Source organism: Mus caroli, unplaced genomic scaffold, assembly GCF_978045245.1.
Source record: "Mus caroli unplaced genomic scaffold, Mus_caroli_1 scaffold_12, whole genome shotgun sequence".
NCBI lineage: Eukaryota > Metazoa > Chordata > Mammalia > Rodentia > Muridae > Mus > Mus caroli.
In genome coordinates, this window is record NW_028227267.1 from 806,716 (window position 1) to 818,235 (window position 11,520).

An 11,520-nucleotide genomic window follows, 5' to 3' on the forward strand; every position below is an offset into this window, starting at 1 on the left:
CCATGCCAAGGCATCCATTCCCCTTGAGGGCCCAACCACAGGATGGTATAGTATAGAATAGAGTTTATTCAGGGCATAGGGAGGGGAATTAAGAGAGTAATAGAGACAGAGAAAGAGGCAAGAGAGAAGGAGAAAGAGGAGTAGAGGTCTGCCATGACTATGTGGAGAGAGGGGGGGAGGGAATGGGGAGAGAGGGGGAACAACAGGGCAAGAGGCAAGAGAGAGAAGCAGGCGAAAGAGAGAGAGGAAGGAGCAAGCAGTCCCTTTTATAGTGGGTCAGGCCTACCTGGCTATTGCCAGGTAACTGTGGGGGTGCAGCATAGACAGAATGCTAACAGCACTCACCTATAATCTCAACCACTTGGATGACTGAGGTACTGAAAGGAAATAAAACTTGAGACCTGTGATTCATGTAATGTATGTCAAATAGCCCAAAGAGGAGTTTGTGAGCTTTGAAACCTGGGGCTGAGAACATAGCAGAACAGGCCAGGACATGCCTGGGCAGGCCCATCGTTACATGTCCTGACTGGCCTGGTGCCTCCCTATCTCCCGCCCTTCTGACTGTCTGTTGATGTTTAAATGGACCAATCATGTGAAACCGCGCCAATTCCTCCCCCAGCCCCACCCCTTTTCTATAAAAGCCCCTAGCTTCCAAGCCTTGGGGTTGAAATCACTGTCTCCTGCATGAGATACGTTTCAACCCAGAGCTCCGCCATTATGGCTCCACCATGTGGTCAACACCTCTGTCTCCTGTGGGAGATATGTGTCGGCCCGGAGCTCCATCATTAAACTACCTCATGCTTTTACATCAAGATGGTCGTCTGGTCGTGATTCTTGGGTGCACACTGAACGGGAATTGAGTGGGGGTTTCCCCACTAGGTTCTTTCAGTACGAAGTTCTTTAGCTCAAGACCTACCGGGGCTACAGAGTGAATTCAAGGTCAACCTAAGCAAATTGGTGATACCTGTTTCAAAGTAAAAAACATAAACAGGGCTGAAGATGAAGCTCAGTGGTAGAGCACTTGTACCAGAAAGGTGGCAAAGCTGTTGTCTTACTATTAGCTAGGCAGACTATGGGGAGCAGTGGAGACTGTGGTAAAATGGCAATTATGTAACCACAGGACCCAGAATGACTTCCATGTAGTTACAGTCTGTCACTTCCTTGCTGCCAGGACTGTGCATTTTCAGAAAAGGATACTAATGTGGGGTCTCCCTACTTATACATTAGCCAGAGACATGTGAGGTCTCTGGAGATATATGGGCCATGTTGAGGAAAGTCTGTCCTCTCCATAACATGCTATGCCATCCCGTTCTGTCCTTTGCACATATTAGAATGCCTAGCAATATAAATCACTTCAATTGAAGAAGCATTTATTGAATACCTACTGAATACCAGAAAGTAAGCCAAGACAAGGACTAAGAAGCCACTTGTCCCCTTGGCTCATGTTCTAACAGGCTGGAGAGAAGTAATGAGGGGTCCGGGCACCAGAGATCAGGGCAGCAATGAAGGCCAGAAGACATAACAGTGGAAAAGAAACTGGATAGTAAGTAAGTGCTGACCAGGTGGTAGGGTAAGCATGCTGAGCAGAGGCTCTTCAGCAAACAGGAAAGAGTGATCAAGAGCAGTGGGTGAGAGAATCTCCAGCACTCAGAAAGGACTAAAGCATCAAATCTGAAACTAGAAAAGGGCAGAGGGATGGAAGAAAGCAAAGGCAGATGATGATGACACACATATAGCGTATGATGATGAGGAGGTCACCAAGCTCATGGGTCGATGGTGGGTCAAAGGTTAAATCTGGAAACCACAGAGTCAGTCCCAGGTCCCTCTGAGACCAGTCTGTGCAGGTGAGAGTGCGGATTGGGGAGGGTGAGCAAGCAGACTGCAAAAGGAACACAGCTTCAGGGACAGGCAGAAGCGGCACAGCTTCTGGGACAGACCCCGTTTCGGGCTCCAGACATCCCAGCATCTTCCCTGCCAGAGGAGAGGTGGCCGACTAGGAGGGCTCTGACTACCAGAGCAGATGAGGGAGCCATCTTTTGTCCAGGATCCCTCTGAGACCAGTCTGTGCAGGTGAGCACGAAGACTGCAGAGGCTACACATCTCTGGGACAGGCCCTATTTCTGGCCTTCATCTGCAGCCAGGAGGCAGGTCTGAACACCAGACCTCTGTACACCTTCCCTGCAAGAGGAGAGCTTGCCTGCAGAGAGTACTCTGACCACTGAGACTCAGGAGAGAGCTGGACTCCCAGGACTGCTGACAGAAGCTAACAGAATCACAGGAGGGACAGGTTCCAGCCAGAGACAACTATAACAACTAACACCAGAGATTACCAGATGGCAAAAAAATCTTACTAACAGAAACCAAGACCACTCACCATCATCAGAACCCTGCACTCCCACCTCACCCAGTCCAGGGCACCCCAACACACCCGAAAAGCAAGACTCGGATTTAAAATCATATCTCTTGGTGCTGGTAGAGGACATCATGAAGGACTTTAATAACTCACTTAAAGAAATACAGGAGAACACTGCTAAAGAGGTAGAAGTCCTTAAAGAATTAAAGGAAAACACTGCTAAACTGGTAGAAGTTCTTAAAGAGGAAACACAAAAATCCCTTAAAGAATTACAGGAAAACATAACCAAACAGGTGATGGAATTGAACAAAACCATCCAAGACCTAAAAAGGGAAGTAGAAACAATAAAGAAAACCCAAAGGGAGACAACTCTGGACATAGAAACCCTAGGAAAGAAATCAGGAACCATAGATGTGAGCATCAGCAACAGAATACAAGAGATGGAAGAGAGAATCTCAGGTGCAGAAGATTCCATAGAGAACATGGACACAACAATCAAAGAAAATGCAAAATGCAAAAAGATCCTAACTCAAAACATCCAGGAAATCCAGGACACAATGAGAAAACCAAAACCTATGGATAATAGGAATAGATGAGAATGGAGATATTTTACACTTAAAGGGCCAGCAAATATCTTCAACAAAATTATAAAAGAAAACTTCCCAAACCTAAAGAAAGAAATGCCCAAGAACATACAAGAAGCCTACCAACCTCCAAATAGACTGGACCAGAAAAGAAATTCTTCCCGACACATAATAATCAGAACAACAATAGCACTAAATAAAAATAGAATATTAAAAGCAGCCCGGGCAGTGGTGGCATACGCCTTTAATCCCAGCACTTAGGAAGCAGAGGCAGGTGGATTTCTGAGTTCAAGGCCATCCTGGTCTACAGAGTGAGTCCAGGACAGCCAGAGCTATATAGGGAAATCCTGACTCGAAGAAAGAAAAAAAAGTAAAACAGAAAAAAGAAAAGAATACTAAAAGCAATAAGGGAAAAAGGTCAAGTAACATATAAAGGCAGGCCTATTAGAATTACACCAGACTTCTCACCAGAGACTATGAAAGCCAGAAGATCCTGGACAGATGTTATACAGACCCTAAGAGAAAACAAATGCAAGCCCAGGCTACTATACCCAGCAAAACTCTCAATTACCATAGATGGAGAAACCAAAGTATTCCATGATAAAACCAAATTCACACAATATCTTTCATCAAATCCAGCCCTTCAAAGGATAATAAAGGGAAAACACAAACACAAGGATGGAAATTACACCCTAGAAAAAGTAAGAAAGTAATCCTTCAACAAACCTAAACCGGGCATGGTGGCACAAGCCTTTAGTCCCAGCACTTGGGAGGCGGAGGCAGAGACAGGCAGATATCTGAGTTCAAGGCCAGCCTGGTCTAAAAAGTGAGTTCCAGGACAGCCAGGGCTACACTGAGAAACCTTGTCTCAAAAAACAATAATAATAATAATAATAATGATAGAAGAGGATCCCAACTTTAACAACAAGAATATGAGAAAAAACAATTACTTATTTTTAATTTCTCTTAACATCAATGGACTCAATTCCCCAATAAAAAGACATAGGCTAACAGACTGGCAATACAAACAGGACCCAACATTTTGCTGCTTACAGGAAACCCACCTCCGGAAAAAAGACAGACACTACCTCAGAGTGAAAAGCTGGAAAACAATTTTCCAAACAAATGGTCTGAAGAAACAAGTTGGAGTAGCCATTCTAATATCGAATAAAATTGACTTCCAACCCAAAGTTATCAAAAAAGACAAGGAGGGGCACTTCATACTCATCAAAGGTAAAATCCACCAAGAGGAACTCTCAATTCTGAATAGCTATGCTCCAAATTCAAGGGCAGCCACATTCATTAAAGAAGCTTTAGTAATGCTCAAAGAACATACTGCACCTCACACAATAATAGGGGGAGACTTCAACACCCCACTCTCACCAATAGACTGATCCTGGAAACAGAAACTAAACAGAGACACATGGACACTAACAGAAGTTATGAAACAAATGGATTTAATAGATATCTACATAACATTTTATCCTAAAACAAAAGGATATACCTTCTTCTCAGCACCTCATGGTACCTCCTCCAAAATTGACCATATAACTGGTCACAAAACAGGCCTCAACAGATATAAAAATATTGAAATTATCCCATGCATCCTATCAGATCACCATGGACTGAGGCTGATCTTCAATAACAGCATAAATAATAGAAAGCCAACATTCACGTGGAAACTGAACAACACTCTACTCAATGATACCTTGGTCAAGGATGAAATAAAGAAAGAAATTAAAGACTTTTTAGAGTTTAATGAAAATGAAGCCAAAAATATACCCAAATTTATGGGACACAATGAAGGCAGTCCTAAGAGGAAAACTTATAGCCCTGAGTGCCTCCAGAAAGAAACTAGAGAGAGCATACACTAGCAGCCTGACAGCACACATAGAAGCTCTAGAACTAAAGGAAACAAATTCACCCAAGAGGAGTAGATGGCAGGAAATAATCAAACTCAGGGCTGAAATCAACCAAGTGGAAACAAAAAGAACTATTCAAAGAATCAACCAAACCAGGAGCTGGTTCTTTGAGAAAAATCAACAAAAAAGATAAACCCTTAGCCAGACTAACTAGAGGGCACAGGGACAGTATCCTAATTAACAAAATCAGAAATAAAAAAGGAGACATAACAACAGATCCTTAGGAAATCCAAAACACCATCAGATAGTTCTATAAAAGGCTATACTCAACAAAACTGAAAAACCTGGATAAAATGGACAACTTCCTAGACAGATACCAGGTACCAAAGTTAAATCAGAATCAGATTAATGATCTAAACAGTCCCATTTCCCCTAAAGAAATATAAGCAGTCATCAATAATCTCCCACCCCACCCCCCCAAAAAAAGCCCAGGACCAGATGGGTTTAGTGCAGAGTTCTATCAGACCTTCAAAGAAGACCTAATTCCAATTCTCCTAAACTATTCCACAAAATAGAAACAGAAGGTACTCTACCCAATTCATTCTATGAAGCCACAATTACTCTGATACCTAAACCATACAAAGATCCAACAAAGAAAGAGAACTTCAAACCAATTTCCCTTATGCAAAGATACTCAATAAAATCCTCGCAAACTGAATTCAAGAACACATCAAAACTATCATCCATCATGATCAATTAGGCTTCATTCCAGGGATGCAGGGATGGTTTAATATACGAAAATCCATCAATGTAATCCACTATATAAACAAACTCAAAGACAAAAACCACATGATCATATCGTTAGATACTGAGAAAGCATTTAACAAAATCCAACATCCCTTCATGATAAAAGTCATGGAAAGATGAGGAATTCAAGGCCCATACCTAAACAAAACAATCTACAGCAAACCACTAGCCAACATCAAACTAAATGGATAGAAACTTGCAATCCCACTAAAATTAGGGAATAGAGAAGGCTGGCCACTTTCTCCCTACCTATTCAATATAGTACTTGAAGTCCTAGCCAGAGCAATTCAACAACAAAAGGAGATCAAGGGGATACAATTGGAAAGGAAGAAGTCAAAATATTACTATTTGCAGATGGTATGATAGTATATATAAATGACCTTAAAAATTCCACCAGAGAACTCCTAAACCTGATAAACAGCTTCAGTGCAGTAGCTGGATATAAAATTAACTCAAACAAATCAATGGCCTTTCTCTATACAAAGGATAAACGGGCTGAAAAAGAAATTAGGGAAACAACACCCTTCACAATAGTCACAAATAATATAAAATACCTTGGTATGACTCTAACTAAGGAAGTGAAAGATCTGTATGATAAGAACTTCAAGTCTCTGAAGAAAGAAATTGAAGGTCTCAGAAGATGGAAAGATCTCCCATGCTCATGGATTGGCAGGATTAATATAGTAAAAATGGATATCCTGCCGAAAGCAATCTACAGATTCAATGCAATCCCCATCAAAATTCCAACTCAATTCTTCCCTGAGTTAGAAAGGGCAATTTGCAAATTCATCTGGAATAATAAAAAACCTAGGATAGCAAAAACTATTCTCAGCAATAAAAGAACCTCTGGTGGAATCACTATGCCTGACCTCAAACTGTACTACAGAGCAATTGTGATAAAAACTGCATGGTACTAGTACAGTGAAAGACAGGTAGATCAATGGAATAGAATTGAAGACCCAGAAATGAATCCACACAGTTATGGTCACTTGATCTTTGACTAGGGAGCTAAAACCATCCAGTGAAAAAAAGACAGCATTTTCAACAAATGGTGCTGGCACAACTGGTGGTTATCATGTAGAAGAATGTGAATTGATCCATTCTTATCTCCTGTACAAAGCTCAAGTCTAAGTGGATCAAAGAACTCCACATAAAACCAGAGACACTGAAATTTATAGAGGAGAAAGTGGGAACAAAACCTCGAAGATGTGAACACAGGGGAAAAATTCCAAGTAACTTTTTTGTATTAGCCAATTAGGCCGGTAACCTTTTTCAGGATTCTCAGTTGTCCAAGTCAAGTCATAAGGCTGATGTGGGTTTTTGATCTTTGGGTGGAGACCTGGGCTGGGAACAGCAGTGCATGCAGTCAGTAAAAACAGCAAGCTTAGGACTGAGTTAATTTTAACTTGAAAGGATGAGTGCCCTTTTGGATCCTCCATTCCAGTGGTGGTGGCGGTGAAGTTTGACGATCCTCTTCTGGAAAGAACGGATCAGCAGATCTCATGTGAGTGCAGTATATCCAAGCAGCAATCCCATCCACCTTTACAGCTGTTGAAGCTGTTAGCAGGATGATGTAGGGTCCCTTCCACCAAGGCTCCAGCGCTTCTGGTGAAACCTCCTCACGTAGACCCAGTCTCCAGGTTGAAACTTGTGTAGCTCTGGAACCGGGCCCACTTCATAAAGGGCACGCAGTTTACGCCAAATTGCTTGTGAACCCATTGAGCTGCTCTGACCTTAGTTATTAATTCGTCATCTTCTAATTCTGCAATGACTGATGACTGAAGGTTAGGGACAATAGAGGCAGGGACACCATACATGATTTCAAAAGGAGTTAGTCCTAACCAGTAAGGAGAGTTCCTTACCCTATACAGGGCAAAGGGAAGGAGCGTCACCCAGTCTATATGGCAGTCTCTAGGGATAATTTAGTCAAGGTCTCCTGAAGTGTCCAATTCATTCTTTCTACCTGTCCTGAACTTTGGGGCCTGTATGCACATTGTAATTTCCAATCTGCCCCAATATATCTCACTATATCTTGGCTTACTTTGGACACAAACGCTGGTCCATTGTCTGACCCTATCATATGTGGGAATCCATACCTGGGTGGGATATCTTCCAGTAACTTCTTAGCTACTACCATTACAGTCTCAGTCTTCGTTGGAAAGGCTTCTGTCCATCCAGAGAAGGTATCCACAAACACTAATAAGTACCTGTAGCTGTACTTTCCTGGTTTGATTTCTGTAAAATCAACTTCCCAGTAAGCCCCTGGTCTCTTACCTCGCAAACCTGAGCCAGGATGTTTGGCAGTGCTGTGGGTGTTGGTCAACTGGCAAGCTTTGCAGCTTGATACTACATCTTTGATAGTATGCTGCATGTTTCTGAAAATCACTTTAGATTGTCTCACTGCATCTACCATACCTTTCACTCCCATGGGAGTGACTCTGTGGATTTTCCTGAGGATAGTTCTTGCTAGGGAGGCAGGTAATATTAGCTTACCTTCAGCCATCTGCCACCGGCCCTTTGAACACCAGCTCATGGGCTCACTCTTGGCCCATTTGACCTCCTCCTCCGTGTAGGCTGGGCATTCCAGTAGGTTGGGGTTGGATGGTTCTGGTGGAGTTGCAGCTAACACGGAGTCAGCTGCTTCCTCTAAGGCTGCCTCTTTGGCAGCTCCAGCCACTGACATGGTTCCTTTTTGATAGCCTGGACAATGTATGATTGCCACTCTTTTTGGCAGCCAGAGGGTTTCAAGTAACTGTAGGATCTCATCTTTGTTTTTGATAGTTTCTCCTTCTGCAGTTAGCAGCCCTCTCTCCTGGTATATGACTCCATGTATATGGGCGGTTGCAAATGCATACTGACTATCGGTGTAGATGCTGACCATCAGTCCTTTTCCCATAATGAGGGCCTGGGATAGAGCTATCAGTTTATCCCTTTGAGCTGAGGTACCTGGGGGTGGGGAGACTGGGCCCAAATTACCTCCATTTCTGTGGTCACTGCCGCTCCTGCCTTCCTCAGTCCCTCTTGAATAAAACTGATTCCATCTGTGAACCAAGTCCACTCTGCCCCTGGTAAAGGTGAGTCTTTTGGCATGCTTGTGCCAAGATTTCACTTCATCGGTGTAGCGGCTGATCCAAGTCCCAGTCAGAGAGGAGGGTTTCAGGATTTAAGGAAGCAGGCAGCTGGAAAGTAACCCAGCCAGGATTGATTAGTAGTCATGCAGGCATTACTGAGCCACCTGTGTGGTGGCTGTTTGAGCACCCCTTCGATTGCATGGGGGTAGCCACGGTTAAATTCTGTCCCATAGTTAATTTTATCTGTATCTTTAACCAGTAATGCTGTGGCTGCAATGATGCGCAGACAGGGTGGTCATCCTGTTGTCACTGGGTCTAATTTCTTTGACAGATAGGCCACAGGTGGTTTCCATGGTCCCAGAGTTTAAGTCAGGACCCCTTTGGCTATTCGCTTATGTTCATCTAAGTGCAGATGAAATGGTTTTGTGATGTCTGGGACCCCCAAAGCAGGAGCTGACAGTAGGGCCTGCTTTATTTTATCAAAGGCCTTTTGATGATCATAAGTTCAAACAAAGTCTTTGGCCTCTCTGGTGGCCTCATATAAAGGTTTGGCTATTTCAGCAAAACCTGGAATCCATAGTCTGCAAAAGCCTGCAGACCCCAAGAACTCTCTTACCTGTCTTGGGTTCGGGGGCGGGGGGGGTGAGTATACTGAGAACAGTCTCTTTTCTTGTTGAAGAAAGCCACCATTGGCTCTCCTTCAGAATGGAGCCCAGATAAGCAACCTCAGTCTTACAGAACTGCGACTTTTTGGCCCACACCCAATATCCCATATCCCCCAGAGTCTGTAGGAGATTCTGGGTCCCTTTCTTGCATTTTTCCTCAGTTTCTGCTGCAACAAGAAGGTCATCTGCATACGGAACAAGAGTTATATCTGGGTTATTGACTCTGTACTCACACAGGTCCTCATGAAGAGAATGTCTCCTCATTATGGGTCCTGCCATTCTAATGCTAGGGGAGGGGGAGGGAGCCTGGGCTGCTCAGAGGACACAGAACAGAAACCAGCTGTGTGCATATCATGCATCCCTGGGGGGTGGAGGAGGAGTGGGAGGAAGATGGGAGGCTCTGGCTGGGAACGCAGAGGCAACACTGAAGTCTCTCTAGTATCAGTAATTCCGGGGTTACAACACTGAGTTCTAGCTGGGACAGAAACAGTAAACAGTGGAAAAGTAACTAAGTTAGCACACTAGGGAAATACACCAGAAAGAAAGAAAGAAAGAAAGAAAGAAAGAAAGAAAGAAAGAAAGAAAGAAAGGAAGAAAGGAAGAAAGGAAGAAAGGAAGAAAGGAAGAAAGGAAGAAAGGAAGGAAGGAAGGAAGGAAGGAAGGAAGGAAGGAAGGAAGGAAGATGCTATTTGTTCTAAAGTGGTTGATATAATCCAGCCCAAAATTAACCTTGTCGTTTTCTTCAGCAGGAAACAACAATAACGAGCTCAATGTTACTTTTTTATTCCTTTGTGACTTTCCTTGGTAAATTGTATGTGTCCAGGATATGGGTTTTCCAAGTTATTGGTATGGAATTTTTCAAATAATCTCTTCTGATTCTGCACACTTTTTTAGTAATGTCTTTTTATTTCTGATTTTATTTGAATCGCCTATATTTCACTGAGGAGACATTGATTTCACTGTGGGCAGTGTGGAAATAAACCTGGTGGAGGAACAAATAGAGAGCGAAGCACCCTAGGCTCCTGCGAGTCCTTGAGGAGTCCTGATATAGGAGTAATATAGGATCTGAGATGGCTATCCGCACAACTGTGGGACAACACAAAGGTCCTGAGGCCAGAGCAGTGGCTGCTTCCCCTGTCTTCCTAGAACTCTCCCTGGGTGACCGGCTCCTCCCCTGAAGGGTCTTGGGCAGATTTAGCTAAAAAACACATGTTGTGCCCCAATTTGCCCTTAAATACATAAATGTACCCCAATTGGCTGAAAAACTGTATATAAGCTTATGTACTAAACAATAAAGTTAAATCTGCACCCACCCCCACCCTACCCCACCCCCACCCCCAAAATAAGAGAGAAATGATGGTAAGGGGGAGGACATCCCAGAGACTTGAAAGTGAGGTGTCATATGATCAGGCCTGAGTATAAACAACCAACCAACAGGGTAATGATTCCAGAGGCAGGCTCCACTCCGAGAATCAATTACCAACAATTTTCTATTACTAAGCAAAACCTAAACTTAATCCAGGGGAGCAAAGGGCATTTGAAAAGAGCAGATCACGTTTCCTATGACCACCTTCATGGCACTTCTCTTTTCAGTGTCCTATGATCCAAGCTATAAGCCTATGCATCTTGCCTATTGACTGTAAACACTGCATACAGTTTGCAGTCATCGCTCTATATTTAACATCACAGGCATACTCCCATGATAACCACTGTAACCTGACCTGTTGTCACTTTCAATTTCTGTTCTCTTGTCTGTCTAGTGGGAGGAACACAGTACTAACCTCTCCTTGTATCGTTTCATCTATTTTCATGAGAGCTGGTGTGATCTCTGAGCTAAGCCAGGAGCTCGGCCCTGTGGAAGGAAGGAAGCATGCTTTTTAAAAATTACACACACCAGGGGTCCGTGAAGGATCTTAGTTGGAGGGTTGAGATGCTCAGTGCCAAGCATGACCTGAGTTTGAGCCCTGTGACCCACCTGGTGAAAGGAGAAGACTGAAGATTGAAAGTTGTCCCCTGACATACAGTTTTTATTTTCAGGCTGGAGAGAGGCTCGGTGGTTAAAATTGCATACTGCTCTTGCAGAAGAATGAAATTAAGTTCCTAGCACCCAAGTCTGGCAGCTCACATGCAGTCCCTCCAGCTCCAGGGGACCCAGTGTTTCTGGGCTCCGTGGGTCTC